The 14,967-nt window shown below is 36.8% G+C and overlaps 1 protein-coding gene across 2 annotated transcripts in view; it reads left to right on the top strand.

Moving 5' to 3' along the window:
* Positions 1-14,967, top strand: part of SGCG (sarcoglycan gamma) — a 102,809-nt gene that overhangs the window by 21,781 nt on the left and 66,061 nt on the right. For both annotated transcript variants that reach the window (XM_054271735.1, XM_054271736.1), the window contains exon 2: positions 8,494-8,585. The gene's annotated coding sequence lies outside the window, so the exon portion shown is untranslated. The remainder of the gene's footprint in view (positions 1-8,493; positions 8,586-14,967) is intronic.

Here is a 14,967-nt window from a genome sequence, read left to right on the forward strand (position 1 = left end):
TCCCCAAACTATTTCAGTAGCAAACAAAACTGCTATCCTTTCCATTTGCTCAGTCCTGTGGCAAGCAGTAGAGAATTGTGGGGAAACTTTGAGAGATACTTGAAAGTATTTTCACATGCACCTGTCAATGTATTAGGCTATATATCTGTTTTTAAAATGCATCTTCATTAATTTTTTTATTCTTTTGGGAATATTATATAGAAGACAGACAAGGAGCAGTAAATTATATAAGAAATAAGAACTGCTTGGTATTGATAGTAAAGCAGGATGCCCTTGACTTGAGGACAAGCTTAAAATCTAAGCACGTCAAGCCAAGTTAATGAGGAAAGAGAAGTACATCAAGTGTCTACTAGAACTTCCATGAGAATATAAAAATGAAGTGCTCTGGTATTGATGGTTTTGCCAAGCCCAGCATCAGATTCTAAGATTCCTATGAGGCAAGTAAAATCAGTTAACTGTAAAGTCTAACAATGGCAATTAAAGAGAAAGAGCCCAAATATATGTGCACATTCTGAAAATCTGAAAGGCTTCGCACTGACTACTTATATGTTGCTGGTTATCCTCTAAGATCTCTTCCTATCAATATTCTAAGAAATATCAAGGTTACTTTCTTAGAAAGTGCTAGAAAAAGTAGAGATGGTTCTAAGACATAGTTAGACTGGGTATGCAGCTAGTTATACTGTGCATAATGGGGTCCATTCAGTTTTGTAGAAGAGCTGACTAGAACAATGCACTTTCAGACTGGTCTTAGTGCTTATCTGCTGGATTAATACACCATAACAGTAGGTGTGACAGCCCACCCTTAAGGGGAGTTGTCAGTCATCACAGTAGGTTGGAGATGGCCAGACGCATTATCTTAGAAAATGGACAGGGAATTTCTAGAAGTTGTTTTCTGGTGGAGGGCTGATCTGTGCCTTGGCTTTGTGTTTAGCCATGCAACCATTTTCTAACAGTGGATGGATTGGGTATTTGACTGCACAGCTGAAAATGAAGCCGCCTGTTTGTGTGGTTATCCAGACAGCAAATGAGATGATCATACCAACTAGGATGCAGCTGTTGTCACTTCAGCTGATGCAAAGCCAGTGAAGTGTGAGAAGTAAAGATGTGACATTAAATGTTTTGAGCAAATAACAGGGGAAAAGACTTTTAACCATCCATTCTGATTATGGTTAAAATGAATGTATTCTCTACTAGTCAATTACATTGACTAGTAATTGTGAAACTTGTGAATCACAGGTTCACTAGAGGAGAGAGAAACTTGGGCATTCGGTAATAATGTTTCTTACTAAAATCAAACAAATTGTCTCCTATTTTGCACAACTAGAGCAGCCGAGTAGAGCCTACTTCATTTTATTGTCTATTTCCATACTAGTTTGTTCTTTATTATTTATTATTTTTCAAAATAGCCTGTTAGAATGGAATGCCATTTTGTAATAAACATTACTCCAGATAGCACTACGATATTTCTTATTTAAACTGATGCAACACTTTATTTTGCAAGTATATTGAAACTCTGCTCAATAAGTTGGGATGTCATATTCTTAAAGACTGTCAAAATTTATCAGTTTAAATCTGTCAATTTTAAGTCAACACTTCCACTATGGTTACTCTCCTTGCTGTGGTTGCCTACAGCTCAGCCTCGAGGATAACCCTTCAAAATACTAGATAATTACACTATTCCCATAGTTAATTTAAGCATTTCAATCAAACAGGAAATAGCTTATAGTCTGTTCCCTGGTTGATTATAGTTTCTTCATATTAAAAGGGCGCCACTTAACATTTGCTTGCTTATGCCAGATGGCAAGTTCCTAATTAAATTCACTTCTCATGTGCCTAATTTTTCTGCTTGCATTTTGGCAAAGCTGAAATCTCAGTAGGGCAAACAGATAGTTGGGGTATACTAACAACATTATTATTGTTATTTTTACAGTCTTTCTTATGAATGGTAGCTCAAAAAAGATCTTATGGATCAAGAGCTGCAACTTAACCTTTGGTAGTAAGGCTCTGCTTCAATACAACTTCAGAATGTCAAACCAGAGTCTTAAAAATTATTTTGTCTTCCCTTCTCCTGTTGCTCTTTAAGGGCTGTTCAATTTTTTTTTTCCACAGAAAGCAGGAGCAGAAATTGTTATTTTGCTATGGTGGTTGATAAGAAGAATTGCTTGTCCATTTTCTGCTTCTTTTGCATAGGCTTTCTTTTTGTCTTATCAGAAACATTAGAAGAGGTAAAAACTCCGGAGCTAAGTGCTGAGCTTCCTTTGTCTGCCTGGTGAAGACAATTATCTTGATCCAGAAAAGTGACTCTGAATTAAGTACTTTGGTCTTGCATTCTTAAATATGGTTCAGTACAGATTCTTTATGGAGTGATCTTGGGAAATCATCAATTAAGTTTTACTTTATAATTTGTAATGGGTTCACTCTGGCTGGATGCCCTGTGCCCAACAAAGCTCCTCTAACTCTTCTCTTCCCAGCTGGATGGGGGGGAGAAAATATAATGAAGGTTTCATGGCTTGAGATAGGGACCGGGAAAGATCACTCATCAAATACTGTCATGGGGAAAACAGATTTGATTTGGGGATATTACTGAAGTAATTACTAATAAAATCAGAGCAGGATAATGAGAAGTAAAAACAAATTTTAAAAACACCTTCTCCTACCTCTCTCCCTCCTTCTCATCTCTATCTCCTCCTTCCTAGCAGTACAGGGAGATAGGGAATGGAGGTTTCAGTTATTTCATCACATGTTGTTCCTGCCACTGCTCAGGGAGAAGAGTCTCCCTTGCTCCAGCGTGGGGTCCTTCCCACCACAGATGACAGTTCTCCGTGAACTTCTCCAACAGGAGTCCATCCCAAGGGCAACGGTTCTTCACAGACTGTGGCAGTGTGGGTCACTCTTCCACGGGGTGCAGTCCTTCCAGTCCAGCCTGCTCCAACACTAGTCTCCCACAGGGTCACAAGTCCTACCAGGAAGCCTGCTCCAGCATGGACGCCTCTCTACATGGGCCTGCAGCTCCCTGCCAGGAGCCTGCTCCAACATGGGCTTCCCATGGGGTCACACAGCCTCCTCTCAGGCATCACCTGCTCCAGCATGGGCTCCTCCATGGGCTCCAGGTGGATCTCTGCATCCCTGGGGATCTCCATGGGCTGCAGGGGAATCTCAGCACTCTGCACCAAGGGCTGCAGGGGAATCTCAGCTCAATGCCTGGAGCCCCTCCTGCCCCTCCTTCTGCCCTGGTGTCTGCAGGGCTGTTCCTCTCCCATATTCTCACTACGCTACTCCTTGGCCGCAGTTACATCTGCCCAATAATTGGGTTTTCCTTCTTAAATATGTTGTGCCAGAGGCATTACTGTCATTCCTGATTGGCCCAGCCTTGGCCAGCAGCACATCTGTTTTGGAGCCAGCTGGCATTGGCTCTGTCGGGCATGGGAGGAGCTTCTGGAAGCTTCTCATAGAAGCCACCCCTGTAGCCCCCCATGCTATCAAAACCTGTCAATGCAAACCCAATGTGTAACTGTGTTTTGTTAACCAAAGATTGCCCAGGCCTTCAAGGTGTGAACTGTTTTGCTGGGTTGACTCTGTATCTCCACAGTGCAGGTGTTAACTATTTCTTGGGAATTTAGAAGTGAGAGACTCAGTTTTGCAATCAAAAATGGAAATGCTATAAAATACTGTATAATTCTAGTTTTCAGATTAATAGAATAACTTCTAGTTTCCAGAATAATAGCCCTAATATATCTGGGGTTAGGATGTTTTACTCTGTAGCACAAAAAATGCTTTTTATTGTGCCTTTTCTCACCCTCCACCCCATTTTTGGCATTTTAGAAGGCTAGGGCTTTTTTTCCTTGGCATTCTTATAGTGAGTCATAGGGTGTAGCATGATTTTGATTGCAAAATTAATAGTAATCTACTTCAGAACAGCTTTACAATGGGAACTTGTAAAGGAAAAATCATTAATCATTCAGCATTTTATAGCATAGTTTTAAAGGAAAAGTAGAATGCTTTGGGAACATTGCTTTTTCTTGGCTACCAAATAAAAACCACAGGAGATAATCAGTATTGGATAAAAGCTTTTCCTACATTGACTGCAAGACATTAATTCTTGGTTTGTTTTTTTTTTTTTTTGCAAGTACTTTTGATATTTTGTGAGCTGAACTTGTGCAACAGAAGAATTTAAAGATGTTCTCTTCAGGTCTTGTAACAAATTGTTAAGAATGTGTTCATTTATTTATACTAAACAGCCAGTCTTACTTATTCTCTTTATGTGAGCATACACACTGGTCTGTAGTATGACCATCCTAAAATAACTTTTCCCTCTTGTTTAACAAGGCAGAAGTGCTGTTTTGATACTGTATTTTTACAGTATTAAATAGATTTCAATCTTTTTATCACTTTTATTGAAGACTGAAGTTTTAAGAAAAGTAAACTAATGCAGATTCCTTCCATAATTTAATAATCAATTGCTCCAGATATAAAATTAGAATCCACTAAATTCTGAGCATTGAGTCTGTCAGGGCACGAGTTCTGGGACAATGATTCCTATTATAGGGTTCTGGCCAGAGCACTGTAATTTCCATGGTTTCACTTCTCTTCTTCTAAATCTTTTGAAACTGGAGTAATTTTTCTTGTGTGCCTTAACTTTCTTTTTTTTTTCTTTCTGGGAAGATGCATAGCAGTACTGAATGAGAATACTATTCTAATAAGTAGACACTGAATAACTGTATTTAAACGAAGTTTTATGTCCTTTATATGCTTTTGTTTCAAATGCAAATTAGATAAAAGCTTGCTTTCTCAGAGTTAAAAATGTGCTATGTTACTGAAATATAACATTTAATTATAAAATGGCAGACTTTTATATCTCTTGATTACCAGTACTTCTGCTCTGTCAGTGAGTAGGGAAGGAAGCAAGAAAAATTACAGATAAAAGAAATAGGAAGAAAGCAAAAGAGAGTGTTAATGTCATTCTATTCTTTAGAGTTTGTATCTGTACAAGCCACTATGTGATATGAGAATATGGATACAGAGGCAGGGCTTGAAAGACCTAACAAACTTGATCTACCATGGAGGGACACTCATTCCATTTTCTGTTTCATCCAGCCAGCTGTACTGAGTGACAGCCATGTGCTTCACTTGAATGCCTCAGAATTCAGATATCCCAAGGCAGACTAGACCATCCTGCTCTGGACTTTTAGAGCATTTGGGGTTTTGGTTTTGTTTTTAGTAAAGACCAGGTGATGTAAGAGGAAATGTTGTGACCAGAGAACATGAAATGGGGTTCTCTGTTGCTTGTCAGTGCTGTTGACATCTGTTGTAGAAGTGATTTGACATACTGTATGGAACAGAATTGTAAATACACTATTCTGTCTGTCACAGAGTGCTTGCTGATGGTGCTGTGAGTAGGTGCACAATGAATCATACCCTAAAATAAAAAGCCCAGTGCACAAAATAGCACACCTATTAAAAAGTGCTTTGCTCCACCCTCCTGTGCAGATTATTTGTGAGTTTCATATGAACCAAAGTATATGTTTCTGTATGCTTTGGTAAGTATACCAAAGAAAAAACATTTCTGGTTTCCTTCCTGAGAAAAAGCTAACAATTAACTTCCTCAAGCTAACAGTATTTGCACTTCATGCTTAGGAGAATACTTGAATTATACCAAAAACTCACCAGGACAAAATCACTACAAATCTGCTTGGACATTTAGTGTTGGGTGGGGATTTTCCTCCTTGATACTTAGGCAACTTTTTCTGCTTTTAAGGTAGTGCTACAGCAAGGTCGCTCCATTGTGTCCTCCAGTCTGCATAAGCTGTAGACTCCAAATTAATATCTTCAGCTGGCTCTTTGGAAGGGTCTACAAATGTGTGCTTTCTTGTTTGCTCTTAAAAGATAAATTTATCCCTACTTACCTATATTCCAGGGCAGCTGTCAGGCTCATCTTTGCACATAGTACAGTGGTGAGCACAGAGTACACATGAACTTGTTGCTTCACTAAGTAAGCTCTTTAAAGGTTCATGCAGAATTATACTCACAGAAATGAAATCTTTTTTAATCTGAGTGTGTGAAGATGCAATCCAAGTAGAAGATACCACTTAACACATCCTTCCCCAAAAAAAACATTATCTAGCCCTCTGTGACAGTTTGAAAGAGTTATGTATAAATTAATTTTGTGTCTATGTGAATTTGAAAAGAAATGGACTAGAGCTGGTGAACAATAACCAAAAAAGATTCTTCTTCTGGACCCACTGAGTGTACTGGGGAGGAAAGGTGGCAGAACGCATAAAAGAATGGGATAGAGAAAAGCTGTGTGGCAGCAAGGAACAGAAACCTAATAGCTGAAGCAGCGATTGAAGCACTGCTGGGGTGATCAGGCAATAGACCCACAGCCAGCTGTTTGTGCTCACCGATGAAAAAAAACTTCCTAGAAACCAGACCTGCCGTGCACTGACACATGAGGCAGTTTTGGATATTTTCAGGTTCTTTAATTTTTGTATTGTCTTGCATACTACTTTTCAGATTTTTCTCTTTTAGTTTATTGTTGTTCATTCTCTAATGAAACATAGATATTCCATGTTTCAAAGCTGTGTTGAGCCTTCTTATAGATATCATGTAATGGAATAGTCTAAGCCGATCTCCCTTAAAGCCTTATATTTTTGACTTGTGTATTTATATTCTAAGAGGTTCCTTTTGGAGTATTTTCCACTTTGGAATTCCTTAAAACAATTGCATTTTTGTAGATCTAATTGATGTAAGAATAACTTCCAAGTGTTTCTCTTTGTTTATATGGGAAAAATATAAGGGTCCTTTAGCTCACTCTTTTGCTCAGGTTTAGAAGATTGCATCTCATTTTAAACATTCACCATAGCCCTGTCCTTAGGAGGAGGCAAGGTCTCAATCTATCAGTAAATGAACAGCTGCCTTATCCCTTAAAAATTTAAAAAGCACATTAAACATAGCCAATTCAAAATGCTTTGGAGGGAAACACTAGAAAAATTATTTCCAACACTTCTTGCTTGGTATTACAGTGGAGTCTCTAACATAGTGGGAAGTCAGGAGAACAGGAAAACATCATTTTTGAAAAAGTGCTTTTTCTGTGGCATCAGTATTCAAGCTCATCAGTAACTAAAATGCCCAAGAACAGGAATAGAGAATACTTGGGCATTTCTCCTCTGTTGTTGGTAGTCCAGAGATTTCTGGAAAGTAATTACTTTTTAATATTTTCTGGCCATTATTACAGTTATCCCCCACTTCAGTTGTTTTAGAATTTGGTTAATTTTTGGTTTTACATTCATACTTTTTTCCCCAAGGTTTCTGCCATTTTATCTTTAAATTTTCTTTTGCTATACTACTTGACCTTTCTGAAAAGATACTTTCCCAAAGTATCTTTTAATATTTCATATCTCAAAACTCCTGTTTCATAGAATCTTTTAGATTGAAAAAGATCTCTGCTATCATCAGGAGTTACACATCTGTACAACCTAATTTTAGTTATTTTTAGTGTTTTCCACATAATCACAGTATTTCAGATAAATTCCATTTCCTATACAGGCTAGAATAGTCTTGTTTCCTGAATACCCTTTGTTTACCAAATCCTTATCACCACTTAAATACCCTTTGCTTTCCACTGCTTATCACAGTCTTTAAACATCTCACAGACTTGAAAAATACCTGACAGGACCAAATGTCTTCTATGTCCTTTCTAGTTGGATGAATTACTTAAACTGATACCTGATAGTGTCTTCTCCACCACTGTGTTGTTTTGTACTTTGAGAAATAAGCAGATGTTCTTGAAATCTTACAGGCATACATCAAACATTTGTTAAAAAAAAACCAAAAAACCCCCAAAAAAACAAAAGAGGGAAAAAACGTAGAATCAGTTAAAGTAGCAGAATATTGAGACCATCATTTCTGTATGGTTGTTTTCCTGAGATGAGTTTGCAAGTGCTTCTAGTTAGTCAGGTGCTGGTATGGGTGGACTCTGACAATGTGGAAGATAAATGTGTTAGTTACGTTTCCAGGACTAAGTCATCAGCCACTGACTTTCAAAATCCAATTGAAAAGGAAGTTTTCAGTTTTGGGGTGAGGAATGGGATATCAGCATTCTTGAGCTGTGCAGAAAAATAGGGGGGAGGAGGAGAAAGGTTTGCATATGTACAGATGCAATGTAACCCCAGAACTGAATTTGTTGTTCATTATACTAATGGATTCCAATCTTATAATTGCAACAAAAATAGTTTTTATTATTTTGCACATATATTTTTGAATAATGTTTATTTTGCATTTACTCTACTGTCATGAACATTTGCAGTCCAAACAGCTCTTGGGTGTGCAGCGTTTCATTTGTTTGTGTCACATTGTAAGCTGAGTGAATTTTGCCCTATCACTTGTAACATGTTGTCAGTTGAACTAGTGAGGAGGGCAGCTCATGAATATATCTTCTTTTTTCTCTATACTCAAGCAAAATTTTGCTTTCTCTTTCCCTTTTGTGCATTTAAATAGGAGGACAGCTGCCTTCAGATGGTACAGAACTCACTGACAGTTGCTCTTGCTTCAGTCCTACTTCATGAGAACTTCAGAAGTTACTAACTGAGGTATTTATTTGTTCTTTTCATTTTTTCAAGTTTTAACTTTGCAGAAATTAGTTATGTGGAAGAGCAGGACAAGGGAGACATATAGACTAATGAAGAGAAATCGCATATGGAAAATAGCACAAAGTTCTGTCATAAAGAGAGCTACTGGGCAATAGGATCTAATCTTTCAATAGCTAGACACTATGTTAGTCAATCTTTTTTATATGTTTAGAAATCAAATAATTACAAATATGTCAAAAGAAAACATGCTATAAATGCAGTTAAAAGCATTGGGGTTTTGATGGTCATGTACTCACTTTTATCTGATCCTCTGTTTTTCTCCAAGAATGGGCAAAAGATTTTGCAGAAAATCCCTAGACATGAATACCCAATTACCTAAATAATGAACCTTTCAAAACTCTTGCATCATTTATAGGTTTCTTCCTCTACTACTTAAAAGGAATTTCAATTAAAGAAAATCTTTGGCATTAACACAACATACAAATGCCTTCCTCACACTTTCTTTCATAACTGAGATTAAATACAAAATCTGTTTTAAAAATATTGATAAATATTTTTATTGGAAATATTTGTCATTTTTGGCAGATACCAATGAATTAATTTCTTTGCAGAGAAAAGAACACCATTTGTATATGTACACAGAGTCTGATAAAGGATTTATGGCCACAGAACTCATGAAGGGAAAAAAAGTTTCTTGTAAGCCTGTGATCAGCTGGATTTGTGTCAGTCCTAAATTTATGATCTGCAGCTGTTAAATGTGTGATAGGAGCTTTGTCTTCTAAAGCATGTTGACAGTGTGAGCACAAGGCTGAGAAAAAGAAAACGTAGTGCTTTGAGAAGTGAGACTGTCCGAACGTGGGTGAGGATTGCAATGCTTCTCATAGCACAAACCTTTTATTCTGTAAATCTTACATATGTATATTTTAATGCTTTTTAAATTGTGGAAAGCTACTGGCACAGATTCTAACATATCTGAGGTTGGACAAGAAGTCTGCTGGTCAGTGTTTGTGTACGTAGTGTAATGTAAGCAGTGCCAGACTGGAATTCTTTTTCTGCATTTAAGAGCTCAAAGCTTTAATGATACTGGGAAAAAAAAAAAAAAAAAGAAAAAAAAAAGAAAAAAAGGACTTGTAACTCCTATAATGTCTGAAATCTGAAAACATGTAATATAAGCAACTTTTTTTTATATAGCTCCTAGTATTTATGTGTGTGTCTATGCATATATATGCATCTGTGTTTTAGATACCAAGATAGGCTTAGCTTCTTGAAAAGATTGGTAATTGTTAGTATGGTTCTTGTATAAAATTTATATGTGCGATTATAGCTATATTACAATACCTGTATTTCCTTTTTTAAAGAGACTTTTTATATGCCAGACAGTATATATTATAGCTAGAATAATGTCAACCTTAAAATGAAAAGTTTTCGGAAAATGAACTCTTAAAATTCAGTTGGGATGTTACATACAGTTTCATAAAAGAAAGCAGAAGTCTTTTTTGTTTCTAATTTTGCATTTAGTGCTGCTAGCAGCCGGCTCTGATAATGGTTTTTACGTGCAGGTTCTATGGAGTGCTCACATTCTCAGATTTTAATAAAGTTGGCATTACGTTACAGGTTGAGAGATTTCACTGTACATTATAGGTTGGTTATGTCTTACCATAAGTTCATTTCTGGAGTCAGTACACAACTGTTTCAGCAGGAGAATTAACCGCTTATGTCACAGATTATAATTAGCTGTGTCTGTGTGCCAGAGCAACAGGATGGAATGCAAAACGTAGCCAAACATGTGAACGAATTTTCTTCCAGTGATATTTGGCCAGACCTAAAATATCTTCCACTCCACATCTGAAAGTAGTGGAAAAGTTAGACAATTCTCTCTTGGAAAGAGACCGGTTGTAGTTTTTTCACAAGTCCACATTGTTTCAAATCTCCAAGGTAAGTAACATTTTTTAAAAATTATTTGTATATCTGTATTAAAACATTAGAATGTTAAAAAAGGAGGGTTTTTGTTGGTTCTTTACTTGTTACATGGTTGTAGTGAGCTTCTCCCCTTTCTAAGTTTCTGTGCAACATTTCAGACTGATTTTGTCCTTATTTAAGGATCATTTTGATGCTTATGTGATTTATTTTAGGGCCTAAATTATGTGTTAATTTTTAGCTACAGTTATTATTTTTGATTCAGATAGTTTATTTATACTTGTTTTTGCAATTAAAAGTTACATACTTTAAACCTGCACTTCTGTAATACTAAGAAGCTTAATTAGAAATTTTGAGTTTAGTAACTTCTAAATCTTTTACAGTATCATGTTACTGTACTTACATAAATATCTGATTTGCAGTAGTAAACCTCTGACGCTTGTAGCTGTAGATTTCTCTCAGTTTATTTATCACATACCAAAAGTTAAATTTTGTCAAGAATGGATCCATGGTTCTGCTGAACACTTCTTTGCTCGATTGTGTGATAAAAACCTCCCACCTGAGAAATTGTTACCAAAATTATTTCTAACTTCTGTGAAACATACTTAAATTAATATAGGGCATGTAATTATCTGTGTACAGAACTTGTTTTGCAAGTTTGTAATCTCTTTGAAGTCAAATACATTTTCTTGTGGATAATTTCTCTTACTGAAAGAAAATTACCAACTAGTTATCAGTGGATTACTGACTCATTATCAAATGATTTATTGGATAATACTTGGTGTCTTGCCATCAACAGTTGCTTGCACTGCGTACTTAATCCCGAATCTGATTGAGCACAGAAGTTCCTAAAACAGGATATTGCCCAAGTGTAGGAATGTGATTTTAGTGCATCAACACCAGTCAGCTAGGCTTCTTTTACTGAGGTATGGGTGTTTTTACTGAATCTGTCTAAAATCTCCTCTTACTTGAGGAGGACGTGACTCATGTCCTAGAAGTGTCTGTCTTATCTCCATTTTCTAGGAGGGTGACTATGTAAGTGTGGCTGATCTTGTCTGTGTTTGGGGAGATTAATTTTGGTCTGCACAACCACTTCCAAGTGAGTGGTCCATTTCAGTGAACTATAGGAACTTGGTACCATAAAGTTCTGGAACTTTGCCATGAGTTAAGATTTTGGAAGTTTTGTTTGTGATAGTCACAAATGATGCCACTTTGGCTGAGATGGATTTCTGTTTATCTTCTAAACAAATGTTCTGTTAGATACACCCCTCCCTTCTACTATGTAATGAAGAAAAAATGCTCCTAGAATACCACCAAAGGATAGCAACAAGTGCATGGGGTTAAATTAAAAATAAAAGAGTCTAAATTAAGCCCAGCATTAGAGGGAACCACTTAAAATCTCTTTTCCAAACCTTCATACTTTTGCTAACAGCATGCAGCTCTTTCCTGGTTGAAAACTCAGTGGTTTAAAGCATGTTATATTTTGAGTTTTATTCATAATCATAAAGCAGATAAAGTTATGTGTACAAAGATCTTCTTGCTTGAATAGCCTCATGAGATTTTTTTCCTTCCTGTGGAAAGTAATGCCTTCTACATGAAATACAAATCCCAGGTCCTAACCTCTTACTGTTTTTAATTATTTTCATGACTTGGAATTAAGTAAGCTGGATTTCCTGTGGACTTATTTCTCAGAGTTGATTGTCTTACATGTTTAACAAGCAGCGACTGAAGGTTTTTTGTAACAGAGACATTTACAAGGTCTTTTTCTCACATCAGTTTTCTGATATTTTATAAGGTCTTCATGCCCATTGCAATCCCTCGGTAAAGACATAAATGGGGGTTCTTATTTTCTCTGTTATCTCATTTTCAGACAGTTTGCAGGTATGTAGTATTTGAAGCATCTGCTTGTTTGTTGAATTACGTCGAAATTGGCCAAGAAACTCAAAAGCTATTGAAGGAGGTAGGGAAAATGAATGGGAGATGGATGGTTTAGACATTGACATAGGGTTTGGTTGCTTTTTTATTTATTAAACCAGGCTAAAAGAATCATGGCAGTTTGGATAACAGGTTAATTCAATATCCTGGTCAAATTTGCAGCTTGGGTAATAGTATTCTCACTATTTAATTCATCTTAGCTTTGGCTACCTGGGCCAGTCTTCTCATTAAACCTTTCTGTATATCTGCCAAAAGCTGTTAAACAGTTGCTTCATTTCATGCCATGGTTGGTTATGTTTCTGTGGTGGATGAAGTCTGTATAAGACTGTGAAGAGAAATATAAACTAAAATACATAAATATTTTTTTAATGGAGTGTGGTATGTACTGAAGTGTTAGATAATGCTGGTGGCAGCCATAAAACACATGCTTTTCAATAAAGTGTATGTTCCTTTGTGGATATGTATATCCTGAAGGTTGCCTGTAAGAATCAGGTATATAGTAAATATGTATTTTCAATAAAGGGATGTAGGGATAGAATCATCTTGTAGTAATGACTGTTAAAACTCTTCAGTTCCTCCCCATTTATTTGCTGTGCTGTCAGTGCTCTGAGGAGCAGAAATTTTAGTACCTTTGCCTCACATTACCTTTTCCCAGTATTCCAAGTGCCAGATACTAAATTTTATACAGAGTTTTTGCATCCTTGCCTTATTAGTTGTGGATACTAGTGGCTTTCAGAAAAGGCTGACTGTGTAGAGTACAACAGCCTGTTTCATGTTAAAGTTTCACATAGGTCCTACCTTGAATTTCCAAGCTGTTAGACCTTTCTGAGAGAAGCATGCAGGCTCCTGATGGAAGTAGACGTGTCTGCAAAGTTCCACTACACCCAATTTCCTCAGTTTTGAGGAAAAGGATTTTAAGTGAGAGGCAGTAATAATTAAATAAAAACCATGTTCTGGTGACTCCAGACTGCTGAAAACAGAATAAAATGGAAGAGTTTCTTAAAAAATAAATGCTCTGAAGTGAAGCTGAGTCAGTAGAGCAAAGCTGTGGTAATGAACCCTAACCGCAGATCAGGCTATATTAGCAATGCTTTAGATATCAAGCTCCTTCCAAAGGCCTCTTCCAGTCCAGCTTTGAACTGGAATAGATAATCTCCAGAGGTCCATTGCAGCCCAGTTTTTCCTAGGATTCTCAGAATTTGTTCAGATTTTCATGACTATTCACTTTATTGTTATTATCAATTACCTACGGGTTTTTTTTTAGTCACCTGGCTGTATTGCTAGGTGGTCCAATCGACAGTGCTTCAGAGTTCATGAAAGAGGGCATTTAACTTTAATTTAAACAATTTAATAAATATGTGAGATTGGTAGCTAGCGGTATTCTCAAGCCACGTAAAGTTGCTGTATGTCAATGAGAATTAACTGTAGTATTTGACTTGTACTTGGAAATACAAGGAAGGAAATAGATGGATTCAGAACTTAAAGCCAAAAAACTAACAGTGAGTATTACTTCAATATAAGCATTCCCTATGAGATGAAAAGCCATGGGAGGATATTTGTACACCTGGAAGAAAAGGTTGCTGTTATTGATTTCCTGAGGGAAAGTTTTCACTGTAGGGATAATAAAATGATAAGACAGATTTCAATATGTGCAGGAAGAAGAGGTTGATTTGAGTTTGGCCTGAGTGCTAAGCAAGAAAGTGAACATGGTGAACAATCCCAAAAGCCAGCACAGTTGAGGCTGAGAAGGCAGTGTCAGGTTTGTTCCCCCCACATTCACCTGACAGTGTCCTGATACACGTTGTGCCTTTGCAGTATACCCCAAGATTTCCAGCATATATTCTGGTGCTACAAAAAGTCATATTTGAGGGCTGAAGTGGTCCAAGTTTACCCAGAGGATACTCAGAGCCAAGTTTATGTAGTATGGATGGGTGTGGCATAGAATTTTATGGAGTGGAGCCAAACCCTTTGTCAGGTGGGCAGCATGACCAAGAAAAGACCTGATAGTCCTGTGATGCCCATGCTACTTTTCAGGCTATTTTTCTAGTCTCAAATGCTCAAACAGACCTGATGTAGCTTGTACACCAAAAAACTTGCCTTATTTTCAGCCCTTCTGTTTAGTATAAGAAAAGATTTTTTTTTCTAGCCCCAAAACTTTTCTTCCCTGTAACATTCTACTTCTAGTTTCATTCTGTTATGGTAGGTATTTCCCACTTAATGAGAATACTGATGACGTCTGCTGAAAACTGTTGTCTTGCTTAAACACGGAACTGCATTACAAAATAGTTTATTTCATTTTGAATGATTCCATGAGTCATTTGATAATTGTGTTCAATGCATGTGTGAAGATACTGCTTCCAAAAACAGAAATGCAGTTCTTGTATTGACAAAGTTGTGTAACACTGTTAATGTATTGTCATAACAGAGAAAAAAACATTTCTAAGCTATATTTGATAAAAACTGTATTTATTTAAGTACCCTCAATTCTTTCTGAATTGAATATTTTGTTGAAATTCTGTTAGTAACAACT

The sequence above is a fragment of the Melozone crissalis genome, unplaced genomic scaffold (assembly GCF_028551555.1).
Source record: "Melozone crissalis strain CALT ecotype California unplaced genomic scaffold, PUWL_Pcris_2 ptg000013l_1, whole genome shotgun sequence".
Taxonomy (NCBI): Eukaryota; Metazoa; Chordata; class Aves; order Passeriformes; family Passerellidae; genus Melozone; species Melozone crissalis.